A 19,485-nucleotide genomic window follows, 5' to 3' on the forward strand; every position below is an offset into this window, starting at 1 on the left:
GCTCAAGAGAAGCATGTGGAAGCAGAGTCTGATCCTCACAGGTGGACAGAAGGCCAGGACCTGATAATAACAAAGATGGTGGAAGGTGGAAACATGGCCAGCAAAAAGTGGAAAGTCAGTTAAGAAGGATGCAAAAGTATGGAAGTACCTTTTATTGGGTACCTGTGTATGAACCTTTGAGCAAAATGGGCATTGTAAATAGCAGCAAGCCTTTCCCAAAAGCTAGGGTTCTCTCCTCCTAATTATCTAAGGAATTATCTAAGGAATTGAGCCAAAGGTACACAGAGTTCTTTACTTTGTGACTAGTACACAGTGACTATCCAAACATTTCAGCTCCCTTCTCTCTCTTTCTTACTTGCTTGCTTGCTTTCCTTCCTTTTTCTCTCCCTCCTTCCTTCTTTTCTTCTTCTTCTTTTTTAAGCAGGGTCTCTATATAGCTCAAGCTGACCTCAAACTTACTTTAGCTCAGGCTTGCCTTAAAATCACTATACTTCTACCTCAGCCTCCCTAGTGATGGGTTTACAGGCTCAGTTAACTTAATTCTTAATAATCCTTTGTATTAAAAATATCATCACAATTCATTTCAGTTTATTAGTTAATGCTAATAAAATTTTAGGTCATTTGATCTCTTCTGGCACAGAATAGCTATTAAGTAAATATATGTTGAATTGAGAGAATAATTTAGGACAGCTCAATAACTTATGCATCATTTTTATGGCATGCCACAGACAAACACTTATTACCAGGCTCTTTTGTGATATGCCTCGAGATTAGAATTGTGTGGCTAAATTTTTTTTTATGGCTCTGATTCTTTTTTTTTTTATTCATATGTGCATACAATGGTTGGGTCATTTCTCCCCCCTTACTCCACCCCCTCCCTTACCCGTCCCCCCCACCCCGTCCCCTCCCTCTGCCCCCTACCCCCTCGATACCTGGCAGAAACTGTTTTGCCCTTATCTCTAATTTTGTTGAAGAGAGAGTATAAACAATAACAGGAAGGAGGACCAAGGGTTTTTGCTAGTTGAGATAAGGATAGCTATACAGGGAGTTGACTAGCATTGATTTCCTGCGCATGTGTGTTACCTTTTAGGTTAATTCTTCTTGAACTAACCTTTTCTCTAGTTCCTGGTCCCCTTCTCCTATTGGCCTCAGTTGCTTTAAAGTATCTGCTTTAGCTTCTCTGCGTTGAGGGCAACAAATGCTATCTAGTTTTTGAGGTGTCTTACCTATCCTCACCCCTCCCTTGTGTGCTCTTGCTTTTATCATGTGCTCAAAGTCCAATCCCATTGTTGTGTTTGCCCTTGATCTAATGTCCACATATGAGGGAGAACATATGATTTTTGGTCTTTTGGGCCAGGCTAACCTCACTCAGAATGATGTTCTCCAATTCCATCCATTTACCAGCGAATGATAACATTTCATTCTTCTTCATGGCTGCATAAAATTCCATTGTGTATAAATACCACATTTTCTTAATCCATTCGTCAGTAGTGGGGCATCTTGGCTGTTTCCATAACTTGGCTATTGTGAATAGTGCTGCAATAAACATGGGTGTGCAGGTGCCTCTGGAGTAACCTGTGTCTCAGCCTTTTGGGTATATCCCCAAGAGTGGTATTGCTGGATCATATGGTAGATCAATGTTTAGCTTTTTAAGTAGCCTCCAAATTTTTTTCCAGAGTGGTTGTACTAGTTTACATTCCCACCAGTAGTGTAAGAGGGTTCCTTTTTCCCCACATCCTCGCCAACACCTGTTGTTGGTGGTGTTGCTAATGAAGGCTACTCTAACAGGGGTGAGGTGGAATCTTAGTGTGGTTTTAATTTGCATTTCCTTTATTGCTAGAGATGGTGAGCATTTTTTCATGTGTTTTTTGACCATTTGAATTTCTTCTTTTGAGAAAGTTCTGTTTAGTTCACTTGCCCATTTCTTTATTGGTTCATTAGTTTTGGGAGAATTTAGTTTTTTAAGCTCCCTATATATTCTGGTTATCAGTCCTTTGTCTGATGTGTAGCTGGCAAATATTTTCTTCCATTCTGTGGGTGTTCTCTTCAGTTTAGAGACCATTTCTTTTGTTGAACAGAAGCTTTTTAGTTTTATGAAGTCCCATTATGGCTCTGATTCTTAAGGAGTTTATCTAGTTGGGTAGAGAAAACATAAATGCATAAATGAAAAGTCAGTTTAGTTCAGCAATATAAGAAATAAGGCAGCCACTAGTTGTTTAATTCTACAGTAAGTAAAAGAAACAGTGAACACAGGCATAGGTAAAGGAGAGACAGAAATACTGGTGGAACTTTTCAGTTGGAGACAAGGATTTGTGTAGAAGAGTGATTTTGATGAGACCAGAAAGTTGTTTATATGTCAGAAGATCAGGATAATCACATTTTTTATTGTACCGAGGCTTATTTCCTTAATTTTTAAAATTTAATTGATATGTAACAATTGTACATATTTGTGCTGTACACCATGACAAATTTTTGGTTTAAATTCTCTGCAACATTGTCTGCTTACTTATCCCTTTCAGTGAGAGACTATCACCCACATTTTGAATTAAACCCGAATACCTAGGCTAGAAGATGAAAGGAAAGGAGCTTAAGACATTAACACACATAATAATTACCTTGGACCAGGAGACTTTGTTTAGACTACACTTTAAATAACCCTTTCTCAATTTGGAATGAAGGATGAAGAGAATGGATTAAAACGACAAACAAAAAGATTTCTCAGATCTTCCCACATGAAGGTATTCTGCCTTCATTTGACAAGAAGTTTGTGAAATCAAGAAAACACCAAATGAGTAGATTCATATGCCAATAAAAGTATGAACTTGAACAGGGATATGGTTTGTATTCCCTACGCTCTTACTCTGTGCACTGAGCTCTTTGGCAACAAATTTATTCTGTTCGGCATTTACTAATTCCATGATAAATTATATGCAATAGGATAACTTCTCAGAAATGTGTATTATCCCTTGCTTTTTTAGTTAACCAATTTTATTGAATCTTTCACATGAAACTAGACATTTGATCTCTCCTAGACTTGATAATGTGCTATTTTTCTGTTCTTTTCTTGTTTGTCAAATAATGCCAAATCCATAAAGTGAAATAGCTTTCACAACTTCCTTGCCCATCAACACATATTAAAGTCAAGATAAATTGCCTCCTTTGGATTATTTCTTATTTTTGGCATTAACCTGAACAATTACTCTTCATGAGCAGGCCAATAAAAAGAGAGTAACTTCTAAACTGAAAACCTAAGTTTGAACCCACCCAGTTGTACAGCCTGCTGGTTGGATAACTTTAGGAAAGATACACTTCTTCAAACTTAATTTCCTCCCAGTATCACGCAGACAACAGTATGTCTTGGGGTTACTGGGAATTAAAACTTTTGGGCTGGCAGAGTGGCTCGAGTGGTAGAGCACCTGCCTGCCTAGCAAGTGTGAGGCCCTGAGTTCAAACCCCAATACCGACCAAAAAAAAAAGAGAAAAACCTAGAGTAACTGAGGTTGCTCACCAGAGCACATATGCAAGAACTAAGTTCCCATTTCCTTCCCCCGCCATCATTAGTGTTAGTATGATTACTTGGGTCATGAGGACAAGCACTGAACTTTGTTCAGCTTTCTGAGATGTCCTTGCAGCCCAAAAATAGAATCTGAGTGGAATCACCTACAGCCTGGTATATTAGCATATTTTATGCTAATGTTATGCAGGGAGAATGCAAACCCATTTTCCTAACCCTCACTTGCAAGAATGTATTGACTCATGTTGAGGTGCTCAGAAATACAGACACCAAAAAAAGTCTGTGAAAGCATTCTGAATGCCTTTCGTGCCCTGCCTTTGAGTGTTAACGCCTATTGCTTGTCTGCATAATTCATGTTCCCACCTAAAATACTACAGATACACTTGAAAGCATTTGCTTTTTTTCTGTCTTTTTTGGTTTGTTTGTTTAGTCATCCCAAAGAATTTCAGCTTTAGTTTTCATCAGAAAAATTTAAAAACATCAAATACTACATAGTTTTACTAAGAGAGAAAACATGTTTCTATTCATTTACTCTTCAATTTTTCACAAATAAGTTGGAAATGTGAACATTTAAATATTTTCAATTGTTATGAGTACAGATTTGGCCTTAGGTTCAGTTTTGGCTCATACCAGTTGTGCAACCTTGGGCAGGTTTTTAACTTCTTTTGATGCCCAAAGTCTTCATATGTAGAATGAGGATTATAATAGTAGCTACTTCATAGAGTGTTGTATTTTTTCTTTTGCCTTACTGTGTAGATTGTTGAATATATTAAATAAAGTAATTAAATGATACAATTTACATAATGAGTTTAGAATAGCACATAACTAAGGAATGTTAACTTATTTCTACCAAGATGACATATTAATAAAATCATTATATTAATGTGGTGAATCAACTGTATATCTTCAAGACTATTTACATGATACTAATTGCTTTGTTTGGTGGGCCTGAGGTTTGAACTCAAGGCTTCACACTTGCAAATTAGGGGCTGACAAAGCAGGCGCCCTACTACTTGAGCCACACCCCCTCCAGTCCATTTTGCTGTGGTTATTTTGGAGCTAGGGTCTTGCAAACTATTTTCCTGGGCTGATCTTGAGCCAAGACCCTCCTAATCTCAGCCTCCCATGTACCTAAGATTACAGGCATGAGCCCCCAGTGCCTGGCTTTGCTATGAATTTCTTTAGTATCTTAGTGATAGTCACCGGATGCCCCTTAATCTTTTATTTAGTCACCTTTTTTGTGTGTGCTTGAGGTTGAACTCACAGTCTCGTGCATGCTAAGTTGTCAGTCTACCACTGAGCTACATCCCCAACTCCAGCATGATATTTTCTAAAGTTCTGCAAACAGCTTTTCTTCTTGGGAAGAATACTTTTTAAATAGCATAATCTTTGTTATGTACTACATACCAAAAGCTCTAATAAAGGCAGGTTTCTTGTGTTTTAATGGACTGCTTTAACAGTAATGCTTTAATTACTCTAAAATTGGTGGAGCAAGCAAGACAGATTGTAACAATTGATTGTTTTCAACACTCTTATTTCACTGACTACGTTAACCATAGTCTCAGTTTTGTACCAACTAGAGGCACTTCCACATCCTATGTATGGATAGCTCACACATTCCTTACACTTCATTCTGTCATTTTCATGGAGTCTAAGAGATGGAGAAAGCCTCTTTCCTTAGTCATCTTAGTTATTTTCCACCCCTACCACCCCCACAGGCTAAGGACGTCACACAGACTGAGTTATTAAAGTTGATCTGAAAGAGCAATCTGTTCTAAATGACTCCCTGGATCTGCAAGGGAACCCTGTAAATACCCTTCATTACTCTGTCGGGGCAGTATCACATTTCCTTCAAGCTTCTTCTGCGGCTGACACAAGTTAGGCAGTGAGATTTGGACTTTAGATGATCCTGGTTGATTGATATAGGGATGGCGCCTCTCCTGAGACAGGTAACTGTGAATTTACTTTTCAGGACCATGTGTTTGAACAGGTGTTCTGTTTAGTTTTTTAAAATGTTTGATTTGTAAAATCAAATGGATTTTGAACTCAGAATTTTTAAAAGTATTTCACTTTCCCAGGCGATCATTTTAAAAACTGTTTAGATATAAAAGAAAATTCCTAAGGATCTTAACTGTGTTCTCAATTATATTGTGGGGCTTGTATAAGACCCTGTGTAATCCACCACTTACCTTTTGTTTTGGATGCTCAAGAACTTGTCTCTGGTGTGAAAATTTTTTCTCGTTTATAAAAGTTTAGAATATGTATACATGTCTTTGGTCCTCAAAAATAACAGAAATTTGGTTTTATTTTTTTTCTTCTGATGCTAGAGGAGAAGACCTCAATATAAACCTCTGAAATTTAAGCACACTTGCTGAAACCTTAATATATGTGAGCAATTTCTTTTAGAGAATTAAAGCTTCTTATAACAATATGGGAAAATAGCAAATGCAAGAATGAATCAACTAGCACAGAAATTCTCTCACGCTTATCCTCCTAGTGAAGACTTCCTTTGTCATAGATTTTCCAGATTACTTGGCATTCCGGTGGGTCATCCCAATGTGAGTAAATTGTCTCTGTAGCTGAGTGACTGAATAAGAAAACAGCTGAATGCAAGTGCAAGGTCATGTTCAAATCACAATAAACACGTGCTGGATGGGCCACTTAGCTTATGGAGAAGATTTAAGACATGTAACTTTGTATCTGCTCATCACCAACAAGTTTGTTTTTAACTATGTTAAATGTTAGAAAGTTTTAAATATTATTCTTTGTACCAATAAGCTCCTGTAAAAACCTGAACTAGAAGATTTGTGGTATAATGTTTATGTAATTGTTACTAATGATAAGCAAGGTAAAAACTGGGTTATATGAGAGCAGAAACTAATTTTGTAAACTAAAATCTAGAATATGAATTTAATATATTATAAGCAAGGCATCCACGATATCTGACTAATACTTAAATATTTGTGTCTACCTTTTTTAAGAGCTCAAAAATTTTATACTATCTGTGCTTGAAAATGTTATGATAAAAATGAAGGAAGCCAGAATTTCCTTGGCTTCTTTCTTCTGTAACTCTTCTTTTACATTTTCAACCTATTTTGATACTTGCTGTGAATTCCTAATTTCACTGCCCAGCCAACTCTATTCTTTTACTATGTGTCTCTCCAACCTCAGTATTTTACACCTGAAAAAAGGTAAGATACCAGACTTATCATGGCAATTTGCAGGGAAGTCAAAAATATGTTCACTTACAGTGTGTGTGAGCAGTCCCCTTTGAAAGATCAATTTGTAACACACTTGTTAGCTCCTTGCAATAAAGATTCTACTTTTCCATGTCTGCATGCAAGACTTAACAGCACTGATATTATGGCTTAAGACTTGAGTGGGACAATGGAGGAAGATCCTCTTTTTACTTTATTTACTTACACATGTTTTTGTTTGGTTGTTTGTGATGCTAGGGATTGAACACAAGACTTGCTGGGCAAGTGCTCTACTACTGAGCTATACCCCAGCCCAATCCTCTTTTTAAATAAGAAGAAATTGTTGGAGCATCCACATAAATAGAAAATACAGAAGCAAATTTTACTGTTTTTTTGGTTTTGCTTTTGGCATTTTATTGTGAGGTGGGGTCTCTCTATACAGTCCAGCTGACCTTGAACTCACAATCTTCCTGCCTTGGCCTCCAAAGTGCTGGGATTACAGGCATGCAACGTTAGTGTTGATATTGGTAACAGCACAGGATGAGGTAAGAAAACAATGAACCAGTATGAATTACTTAGGTAAAGAGAATAAGCTATTCAGAAAATTCTGCTCCTCATGTGCCTTTTTTCTTCCTCAATAACAGTTCTTTTTACCTGAATTATTTTAAAGTTTTCCTCAATTTTCATTCTCTCTCTCTCTCTCTCTCTCTTTTGCCTGTGTAAGTATAAAACCCTATAACAAAAGGTATACTGAAACCTCTGATGTGATCACAATAAACAAAGAACTTTTATTTCCATTCAATGTACTATAGATAGTCTCAAGATGACTGAAAAGGATAAAGATATCTTAGTAAATTCCATGAGGTCAGGAAAATGTGTGTATTTTGTGCACTGTTTGATATCTAATACCTGGTACATAGTTGGTTTTATGTAAATATTTCTTGAATGAATGAATAAGTGAATGAATGAGAAGAAACCTTATAAAAATTGTGTGATTTAATTATAAACCTAGATTTAAACCAATGTATTTCATACTATTAGAATGATCCTTTTAAAAAATAATCATTCACATTTAAGTCTGAATTTTCAAAACCCAAGATTGATAGTGTTGTACCATCACTTAATCTGTACTAGTCAATGGGACTAACTTTTTTCAAGTTCATATTCCAAAAATGTATGAAACTGATATCAAAGGACTATGCCTTTATCTGTTTTTTCTTGTGGTGTTGAGGATTGACCTCAGGACCTTGTGCATGCTAGGCAAGCACTGTACCACAAAGCTACCGTCCCAACCCCAGAACCTATACATTACAAAATAAGTATTTGAGCAGATGTTGGTATAGATTTTTTTTTTCTTACTGATTGGTAGTGCCTGTGAAAAAAGATGTCTAGTACTAACTTTCTCAAAATAATATCCAAAAATTATCCCCAGGTACTGATACATGAACTAAGAATTGTAGTATACTGTGTTATATAGTTATTTTGACTTTTAAGCAGTATCCAAGTTATTTTTTTCTAAAGAAGTTTGTTCAGATTAATTTGTTCCTAAATTTATTCTCAGGTTGATGTTTCTTTACTTTTTCTCTATAATTTGCAATTAGCTACTTTTAACATTGACTATCTTTGTTTTACTTAGCCTTTGGAAAAACTCAAGAAAATTCTGAGCTTTAAAATGTTAGAACTCGGCTTCCTATGCACTCTCTGCCAAATTTCCTCAGCTAGATTGGTGATTAAACTAAAGTCAATGTCCCACTGACTAAAATTAAGGATCTTAGAAATTAGGAAATTTGATACACTTAAAAAATCATGTCATTTTATTTGATAGGTGAAATATGACATAATGCATTTTGTGTTAATTCCCACATCAATCAATAAACACCTTAGGCCTCCAGCTATAAGTGAGATTCTGTAGGTAGAAAAACCAATTGACCCCCACCCCCATAGGTGCTGCCCTGCTGTGGAATCCCTTCGCTCAGTTTTCTCCTGTCCAATCAGGTGGAATGTTTCACAGGCACATGGTTTACACAGCTCAAAATAACTTGGGACCTGTGAGCTGACAAATGCTCTGGCTCCAGTGGTGACAGGTTGCCCAGCTTCTTACAGCCATCTTCACTGAAACTAAGGTTAACTCCTCACTCTATGGACGGCTGCTCTCTACCTCCAAGGGCGTGAAGAATTTTCCTTTTCTTCTGTGCCTTCATCTAAAAGTTCTCCTTGGATAATTACCATTGCAGTGGAGTGCCTGGGTTGGACATCCTCATCTGGGTCAACTAAAAAAAGAAAGGTAATATCAAATTTAAGTTCATAAGTGTGATTTGATAACAGGCACTGACAATGGGAAAGGGATATTTAGGAGAGCTAATTATTGTTACTTAGCGTGAAAGCCATGATACCTTCTCAATTATGTATAATGGGATACACAATTAAGTGAAAAATAAAGCTTTCTGCATGTAAAACGGTTGCGGGGGGAATCAATGAAACCCACAAAGATCATAGCCTATTTGAGTTTTAAAGAAAAATGCTTCCACAGAGGGAATTATGGCATGTTGTGAACATCACTGGCATTTTCCACACCTTCATTTATTAAAATAATGGGCTTTTTGTGTGGAGAATATGTGTGCAATACTTATTTCCTTTTTAAAGGAAATCAATTCTAAAATAATGTGACTCCATAGTTAAAGATTTTCATTTAAATTTTTTTATCATGTAAAAGGATATGCTTGCTATATTTAGTGTTGGGAGATCTGCTCCCTGGATTAATGTGCACAACAGCTGCAGAAAGTCTTGCTCAAGGGACATTGCTCTTTCTTTCTCCTTTCTCTCTCTCTCTCTCGCTCTCTCTCTCTCTCTCTCTCTCTTCAGCAGCATCACAGACATCTGACAGTCAGTGGCAAATGTTTGGCTTGGTATAGTGCACTATTAGCAGTAATTAGATGCACATCTTGAATAACATTTTTTAAACTGTATAAGTAAAGAAAGAAAAAAAGATGAATCACTTTGTATTTCCAATCACAAAAAAGTGAACATTACAATAATGATGTTAAGAAATTTTATCACCTTATCAACAGATTTTTATATATTCATTAAAGATACTAGCATCATTTGATTTGAAAGAAATAAAATAGTTCTCTTTCTCAAACATTATCATGAAGCAATTACTTTCGCTTTAGTAATACTGAAATGAATTCTGAGTTTAAATTAAAATGTTATAACTTTAGACTCTCTTCTTAATAATAACATTTACGTTCACATAAAATCCATAGTCCTTTTCTGGGAAATTAACAATGTGTGTTTTTGTACCTATTTATATTTTTAAAACAAAATTAAGATAAAACCACCTGTCACAGTGTTTGATAATAAGCAAAAAAATTTAAAAGCAGGGCCACTACAGGAAATCTAAAATATAAGGATATTAAACTTACAGAAATGGTGAGAGACCAAATTATGGACATTACAGGATCTTGTAATAATGAACTATGGAACAAACAGCTGGACACTATCCAAATTCTGGAAAGTTGTCCCTATTCCCAATTATAGTATATGGCTAATGCTATTGGAACTCATAATTGTGTGAACCTTAGTTTTCCATATATCTAGAATTTGTAATATAGACTCTACACATATCTGTATTACAATGAACTAACAAAATCACTATTCAGTGGGACAAACACAGAACTGCAATTTATGGACAAAAGAAACTTGAGTTTTTATAAAAGCTGGTTTTGGAATTCACAGAAGTAATTTTTGCAAATTAAATTTTGAAGAATGGGACAGCAGGTAAATCAGGTTTTATTTTGGAAAGGTTTTACTGAACTGTTAGTATGTGAACAGGTGACAACTCAGAATTTCTACATGTAACAGGCATCATGTACTCAGCTCACTAACCTGAAAGTATAAGAAAATGGTACTGTTAACTTCAGGATAACTAATCGCCTTCATTCACATTGAGATTTAACACTTTGCTAATCTTATAGTGCATAACAAGATAGAAAAATGAAAGGGTTTTCTTAGCAGCCTTTTCCCTTTCCTAGGAGGGAAAATAATGAAACACAGGGATATTTTCATAAACTTCTGTGGTGTTTCATAGTCAACAAAACTACAAAAGCAGAATGAAAGTATAGCTCAAGTGGTAGAGAACCTGCCTTGCATGTATGAGGCCCTGAGTTTAAATCCCAGGCCCACCAAAAGAATTAAAAACTAAAACTACACATTACACATTTATTTAAAGGGATTAACCCAAATACAGACAGAATAGTCTGTTTAAAATTTTAGGAACACAAAGCTCTGAGTTCAATCTCCAGTACTGAAAGAAAGAAAGAGAGAGGGAGAGAAAGGAAAGAAGGAAGGAAGGAAGGGAAGGAGGGAGGGAGGAAGGAAGGAAGGAAGGAAGGAAGGAAGGAAGGAAGGAAGGAAGGAAGGAAAGAAGGAAGGAAGGAAGGAAGGAAGGGAGGGAGGGAGGGAGGGAGGGGGAGGAAGGGAGGAAGAGGGAGGAAGGGAGGGAGGGAAAGAAAGAAAAAGAAAGAAATTTAACATTTTCAGCAGATAGATGTATTTTTGGTGAAAACAAAAGTTTGTGTGACTATTTACCTGCAGTCACTAGAGAGTCCCAGAGCTCATGGATAACCAGAGTCACCTTGACAAGTTCTGTACAGGCTGCCTGGCACGCAGACCTCCCATTGGAGTTACAAAGCACTTCTCACTCAGGGAGGGGCCCAGCAGAGCTTTCAGACCAAGCACTTGAACTAGAACTAGGTCTTAAGATTCCAAGCTTATTTGGGGCACCTACTCCTCTCTCATTGTAACAAATGTATTATGTCAATTTAATTAGAGAAGTTACCTTTTTTTTCAAATCTTTAACTACCCAGGTTAAAAAATGGATATAAATAGAAGCTAAAGAATAAAACTGTTATTTTTCTTATTTAAAAAATAAGAAATCTGAGTTAATGAGGATTGGCCAAGGTTTCTAATTTGGAATTTTCCATATAATAGCTCAGTTCTTCATGAATGGAGCAATCTTGAAAGAGATACAAAACCTCCCATCCCTATCACTTTTGGGACTATCACCAAATCTTCCCTCCTTTTTTTTTTTTCAGTGCTGGGATCAAACCTAAGACCTATTCATGCTAGACAAGTGCTAAACCACTGAACTCCACCCCTAGCTCCCAATCCCTTTTTGATCCTAGATTTCTTCCGTTAGCCTTTCTTTGGGCCTTAGGGTTTACTTCTATACTTTGTTGTTGTTGTTGCTTTTTAGATTCCATGGTAACTTTGGACTCTGGCTTCAGTATTCATTTTTTAAAAAAATATGTTTTATATATTTCACGTATTTTAAATGGCTTGTATATTACACATTTTTGGGGGGGTCTTTTTTTTTTGTCTTTTCTTTTTTGATGCTGGGATCGAACCCAGGGCCTCACGCATGCTAGGCAAGCATGCTACCAGTGAGCTACATCTTAACCCCTTCAGTATTCTTTACACTGTTCTTTCCTACATTTTTATTCTTTTCTGAATACAAAAACAAGTTTCATAGCAGCTGATCTTTTCTCCCACTTGAATGAAATCTTTCTTACCTTCTTGCGTTACCAGTTTGATTAAAATAATGAAACACTTGTTCATTCACCTTTGGCCTATTTTCTAAAACTCTTTTCATTCTTTAGCCTCTGTCCTTTTGGGAAGGTGTCTAGTTAACAGACACTAGTTAACTAGTGGGGACTAGTTCTCCTCTGTGTCATCTCAGCTTTGCTATATGTCAAAATACTTTTCTTTACTCTTTTTTGTTTAGTTTGGTTTCATTTTGTTTGTTTGTGTGTTTTGAGAGAGGGTCTCACTATAGCCCAAGCTAGTCTTGAATTCTTGATCTCCTGTCTCAGCCTCCTAAGTGTGCAGAATTTCAGGCATGCCCAACCACACCCAGCCTGCTAATACCCTTCTAATGAATGCATTTATCTACATCTGTTTTGTCTACTGTTTTTCCTCCTTCAAGCTGAAAGACCTTTAAGAGAGTGGGTTTTATATTATTTCTGTATTACTATTGGCATGTCTACATACCTCAAGCTCTGACTGATAATGCAGTATATACTAACTTGTTAAATTATAAAAACAGACTAGAAATAGAACTAAAATGGAGATGGTCACATAGTGAAGGATGGACAGTGTGATAGTGTACAAAGTGCATCCCACGTTAGCCAAATTTTTGGTAGTACTGAGATTTGAATTCAAGGCCTTGTGCTTGCTAGGCAAATGCTCTACCACTTGAGCCAGATTTCTAAAAGGTGATCAGTAACATTTCTCCAGAACTGGTTCCCATGTACTGAGATTTGGTTCTTGGCCCAGCAAGAGTTTCTGTAAAAGAACTGACTTAGGCTGGGTGTGGTAATGTGCACACCTGTAATCCCAGCATGCCGGAGGCCAAGGCAGGAAGCTTGAGAGTTCAAGACTAGTCTGGGCTACATAGTGAGATTCTGCCTCAAAAAACAAAACAAAACAAAACAAAAAACCCCACAAAAGAATCAAAACAAAAAACAACAAATAGAGAAAGAGAGAGAGAGAGAGAGAGAGAGAGAGGCAGAGAGAAAGCCTACTATTTTTCTAAAAAATTATTGTTTCCCAAAAAGAAGGTTCAAAGCCAGTAATTACACATCAGCAGAAAAGGATTATCTTAAATCTGTATCATGTTCTCCATTTTAAAAATACTTTCACAAACGAACATAGGCAGTAAGCAAGGGTAGTTTTACTCACCCCCAGTTTAAGGCGAGCTACTTAAACATGCTGATCTTTTCCTATTCCAGATTTCTTCACAAGTGCTTATTGCATATTGGGCTCCTTTTGTCAGGAAGGGGGGGTTGCTTGTTTTGTTTTGTTTATTTTTGTCAGACTGGTATTTGAACTCAGGACTTCACTCTTGCAAAGGAGGCACTCTACTGCTTGAGCCACATCTCTAGTCCATTTTGCTCTGGTTATTTTGGAGATGGGGTCTTGTGAACTATTTTGCCCAGGCTGACCTTGAACCTAGATCCTCCTGATCTTAGCCTCCCAAGTAGCTAGGATTACAGGTGTGAGCCGCCAGTACCCTGTTTTTGCGTTTCTAATGGATGTGTTCTGCACCCTGTAATTAATGCATGTACAGCAATGTGGGTTTTTAAAAGTTTTTAACAATAATTTTCAAAAGCAATATAGCAATGTTTAAAGACATATATAAAAGACATTTATTTTTTGCAACTTTATCAAGGTTTAACTGACAAATAAGTATTGTGTGTATTTGTGGTATAAAATAGAAGATATATATATATATATATATATATATACATTGTATAATGATCAAATCACACTAATTAACATATCCATCAGCTCATATATTTTTTGCAATGAGAACATTTATGATCTACTCTTTTTTGTGTGTATGTTACCACTAAAATATTAAATATGAATCCTTTTTTTAAAAATGGACCTATATAGTCATAATATTCTTATATTGTTATATCTAGGTAGTAAATTAATAATTCTCCTAATAAATCATCATCTAATACCCAGAACATATTTAACTTTTCCCCAATGTTCTCAAAATACCTTTTCATTACATGTCAGGATCCAGTTGAGGTTCACATGTTAAGATCTACTCTTGTAGCACTTTTCTAGTATACATTGTTTTGTCTGTATGGTAGGCCTCCAGAACTGATTCCTTCTAATTGCGTTTTGTGTCCTTTGACCACCATCTCTTTACCTCCAGCCCCCAGGTTCGTATTCTCATTTAAATATCTAAAGACATGTCACATGCTTAGTGTGCTCCAGGTCTGGGGTTCAATTCCTAGTACCAAAAGACAAAAAATAAAATAATAAATACTTAATGATGCTTCTCAGCTGCAAAATTCCAGCATTGTATCTGAATTCAAGTTTCTTTATATTGGGCTTTATCAAATCTCTGGGCAATACCCCAGTTTTTAATTACTAGTATTTTTGTCATTAGTAGTATTTTGCCGTTCTGGGGAGCACACCCAGGGCCTGGTTCATGCAAGGCAAGTGCTGTACCACTGAGGTCATCCCAATGCCCTAGTTTCAATAGTCATAACTGGAAGATGAATTTATACTGGGTAATATTTCCAGCAACAGGGTCCTCTTAGAGCCTGTGAAGATCAATGTTGAGTTAACACGAGCCAAGTTTTGTTTTTATGAAACAAAACAAGGTTTTAGGGCAAATCTTCTCTTCAGGAAAAGTCCTAGGAAAAAAATAGATTCAGCAAAGTGAGTAAGTCACTGTGTGACTGAAGTGCCTGTATGACTGTGGAGCCAAGCCTGTCCTAATGACTGATGACATTTCATTTCCAACTTGGTACCACTTCACCAATACTGTGATCTTTCTTCATTTTTACTTTGAAAGTGGCATAACATCTGCATTTCAGTTTTGTAAGGAACAGAAATGAGGGAGCAAGGTCAAACATCACTCTAAGAGAACCATGGTATCCTTTCCTGAAACTCACTGCTGCCTGGTTCTAGTAATGATTCTACCAGTTGCCACCCAGTTGCTTAGGTCATAAGTACTGGAGTCACCCTTGGCTCTGCTCTTTCTGTCATAGCCCACTTTCAACCTCTCTCAGCAAATCCTTTGTCTCTGCTTTCAAAAGCTATCTCAAGTCTGACTGTTGTTCACCACCTCCCCGTGGCGAACACTACCACTGCATGGCCTATTGCACTTGCTCCTCACTGATCTGCCCACTCCATACTTGCCCTTTGCAATTTGATTCTTCGCAGAGCAGCTGTGATTGAACGTTTTCAGAATCATGTCATCTGGCCATTGGTCCTTACCCGGTCTACCCGCCTCACCTCGAACTGTGACTGGTGAAGCCATCTGTCTTTCTCTCCCGAGCTGCCTGCCGCTCAGAACACTCCAGGGGCATAGTGTCACTGCTAATAAAAGCTTCTTTCTTTTCTCAAAGCATCCTCTAAAACAAACGAACCAATACATATCATCTATTTCTCAAAGCCTTAAAATGGTTTCCCATTTACAAGTTTGATACAATCTAAAGTCCTTTCAATGGTAAGCAAGGCTGATATAATCTGGTCTTCTATATTTCTGACACATTTCTTTCCACTTTCTGTTTCACTCTCTTGGCACAAAGGATTTGACTCCAAAACCCATCTTTTCATGCCTTGACATTTCTTCTTTATCAGGGACATTCCCTCCCTCCCCCTCAAGTTGGTCATACGGATCACTTCTCCATATCAGAAGCCTTGCTTCACTTTCCTAGCAAAATAGCAAACCTTCCTTCCTCCCCATCATTCATTATTTCCTCACTGTACTTCATTTATTTTTTTTGGAAGTACTGGGATTTGAACTCAGGGCCTCACACTTGTTAGTGGTACAGACACTATACCATTTGAACCACTCCTCCAGCCCTGTTTTATATTGGATGTTTTTGAAAAAGAGTGTCTCAAACTATTTACCCAGGCTGGCTTTGAACCGTGATCCTCCTGATTTCTGTTTCCTGAGTAGCTAGGATTACAGGCGGGAGCCACCAGCACCCAGCTCATCTTTCTTCTTAACATTAATACCTTCCCCCACTAGACTCTGAGCTCCATGAGAACAGAGACTTTATCTTTTGTTCATAACTGAATCCAAAGAACCTTGAAGGTGCCTGGCACATAGTAGATGTTTAATAAGTATTTATAGAATGAGGACTGAGGGTGTGGCTCAGTGGTTGAGCATTTGCCTAGCATGTATAAGGCCATGGGTTTGATCCCCAGCACTGGATAAAATTTGGGGATATATAAATGAAATTTAGGTTATTAATAATAGCACTTGGGCTGTTTAAAGTATAAATTTTACAATAAGTAGTTTTTAAATTAGTGCTTAAATGAGAAAGTGTTTTAAATTAATGCTTGCAATTCATACACATTATTTCCTATTTTGGTTAATATTTATCTGCTTAACAATTTATGGATGCATTTTCACCTGAGAACATTCTTAACTTAGAATTATTACCCTATTTGATAAATGAAGATGATAGAGATTCAGATGCCCTAAGGGACAGTCTCAAGACAGCTTACTTAAGAGTTGGAGCTGGGATTCAAATCCAGGTTTTCTGATTTTAATCACATGTTCTTTGATACTTCTGGTATGAAAACAAAGCATAATTCCAGTTATGTTTTCTAGCATAAATAAATATTTGCTTGACAGTCACCTTAAAGTCATGACTGCCTTTCCCAGGTTATAGGGGTTTTTTGTCTATAAGTTTCCTTTGTCCTACTTTATCTGTCCTACTTTATCCTGAAAAAAGAAAAGAAAAAGCACCAGAGTTAGCAGGAAGTTCTCATGAACACAAGAACTCTTAGATGACTTGACACTTGACTACCTTCTGTGTGTTATATGTATAGAGAGATAGCAGTGTACAAAGCAAAGTAAGACACACCAAAAAAGTAAACAGACAAATTCAGTACATTGGGTTAAGTGCTATGTTTGGGACTAAGGACAGTTAGCTTTGGGAGCACATTGCACAGGTGCCCAGCCCAGGGCAGTGATGTCTCAGCTAGGAACTGAGTAATGTAGGGTTTGGGCCAGCAAAAGAGTAAAGGGACATGGCGCAGCCAAAGCAAACAGAACACGTGCAGAGGTCCAAAGTCCACTCACGGGCTTATATTTCGACAGAATCTAGATATGCTGAATTAACACAAGTCTAGAGCTCAGTTTCTCTTCTGAGTTCCTCCTAGAGCCAGTCATTTCACTAGTTCTAATTCTTGACTATAGAATGGAGATCACATGAGGCCACAGTTGTTGAATGGTACAAGTCATAGTGACGACCATTTATTGAGGGTTTACTAAGTGCACGCACCTTTAATCATCATTGCAACCTATGAGATGGCAGCTGCTATTATTCCTACTGTGTGGATGAGGAAGCTGAGGGTTACAGAGTTTAGACTTGCTCAAGTTTGTACAGGTAGGAAGTGACAAAACTAGGATTTAAACCAATTAAATCTAATAATGTGTTAGGTTATAAAACAATTAAACACTAAAGAAATCCTATTTTTTCATGGTAGGGTGGTACTGGAATTTGAACTGAGGGCGTTAAGTTTACTAGACAGGAACTCTACCATTTGAGCCACACCCCCAAGTTCTTTTTTTGCTTTAGTTTTTTTTGTTTTGTTTTGTTTTGTTTTTTTAATAAAGGGTCTCAAGTTTTTGCCCAGGACCGCCTAAGACCTCAGTCCTCCTACTTAGGACTCCCACATAGGTGGGATTACAGTTTCATACCACCACGCCCAATTTCTTTGTTGAGATGGGGTCTTGCTAACTTTTCACTGGGGCTGGTCTTGAACTTTAATCCTCCCCATCTCCACCTCCTGAGTGGCTGGGATTACAGGACTGAGCCATCTTGTCCAGTTCCTTAATTAATCTTTTTTAAAGATACAATAGACTTCATCCAAGTAGTTGGCTCCATTAGGGACAATCTCAGACTCTGGCAAGTGTGTGGAAAAAATATTTTGCTGTAAGTGATCCTTGTAGCCAGCTCTAGTTGCCCTCTCAAGGTGACTGCCTACTTTGCCAATTGAGAGGTTAGTTAGGGATAGCACTGTAGAAGTTTGGGAATTGGGACAGCCCCTAGGAAGCCTGAAATGTGATATAAGGCAGTCTTTCGTATCAGGGAAAAGAGACGAATGGGCTAAAGTAGGTTTTGTCATAGAATCTTTTTATTAGCATGTATTAATTGTACAAAGCAGTTTCTCTGTGATATTTCCACAGGTCACAGAATCTTAAAAGCCAGGAGAGATTTAGGTAATGACTTTCTTCTCCATCTTCCCAGCACAAAGCCCAATGCATAGTAGAAAAGAGTGGGAAATAGCCTCTATTCCATTCCCATCTCTGACTGATCATGGCAGAGGAAGCAGAGTGTTAGCAAGTCAAGGTCAACGGGAAGAATACTGTAATCAGGATGAAAGAATTAACAGCTATGAGTTACAAGATTGCCATCCCTCTAGTAAATACTTGAATGAATAAATTCAAATGTTAATGATATTAATAGTATAAAACCACTTTTCATATTACATTATTTTCTTAAGACTTTAAAAATATTTACTCTTGCAGAGGTAATAGATTCATGCATTTAAAACTCAAAAGTTAGGGAGGGCATTCAGATCAGTGAAAAGTCCCCTGCCAGGAATCAAATTTTTCTGTCTTATCTTTTTCCCTCTTAGCTATGTTAATTTAAGACATTTTTTAAAATCTGTGCTCTAACTTCTATCTACATCAAGAGGCCAAATTATCATGGCTTCCAAGAACAAATTGAGTCCCATTATAATACTGAATTTAAATAGCTTGTCTCTAGTATTTAAAAAAAGGCTTTATTTATTTTTCATGAGCTACATCAATAACTAGATGAGATTGTATGTGAATATCTTTTAATTTCCTATAATTCTATTATACTCTGGATCAAGAGGAGAGAGTGGATAGTGTTTTGCATATGAAAGCAGGTCATAACCAAAAGACCATTACATATGTTATCAAAATTAGGTTTAGTCTCCCCCTGTGTTGAGGAGCAAACCAGGGCTTCACACATGCTAGGCCCTCTACCACTGACCTGCACCCCCAGTCACAGCACTGTATTTAACATCACTATGGTTATATAGTAGGTTTCACAGTTGAGCTTTCATTTATAGAATTTAATAAAATAGTAACCCATCACCATTTTGTCATTTTTTGAGGTAGGGTCTTTACATGTATGTAGTCCAGGCTGGCCTCAAACTCAGCCTTCTGAGCACTAGGATTACAGGCATGTACCATCACAC

The 19,485-nt window shown here is 37.1% G+C and overlaps 1 protein-coding gene across 3 annotated transcripts in view; it reads left to right on the forward strand.

Moving 5' to 3' along the window:
• The first annotated feature begins 5,281 nt into the window (after positions 1 to 5,281).
• Mypn (myopalladin) overlaps positions 5,282 to 19,485 on the forward strand; it is an 84,423-nt gene continuing 70,219 nt past the window's right edge. Inside the window, exons 1-2 of one of the 3 annotated variants that reach the window (XM_074078994.1) lie at positions 5,282 to 5,463; positions 8,707 to 8,995. The gene's annotated coding sequence lies outside the window, so the exon portion shown is untranslated. The remainder of the gene's footprint in view (positions 5,464 to 8,706; positions 8,996 to 19,485) is intronic. The other 2 variants (XM_074078995.1, XM_074078997.1) reach the window with 2 other exon arrangements.

Source organism: Castor canadensis, chromosome 7 (assembly GCF_047511655.1).
Source record: "Castor canadensis chromosome 7, mCasCan1.hap1v2, whole genome shotgun sequence".
Lineage (NCBI taxonomy): Eukaryota > Metazoa > Chordata > Mammalia > Rodentia > Castoridae > Castor > Castor canadensis.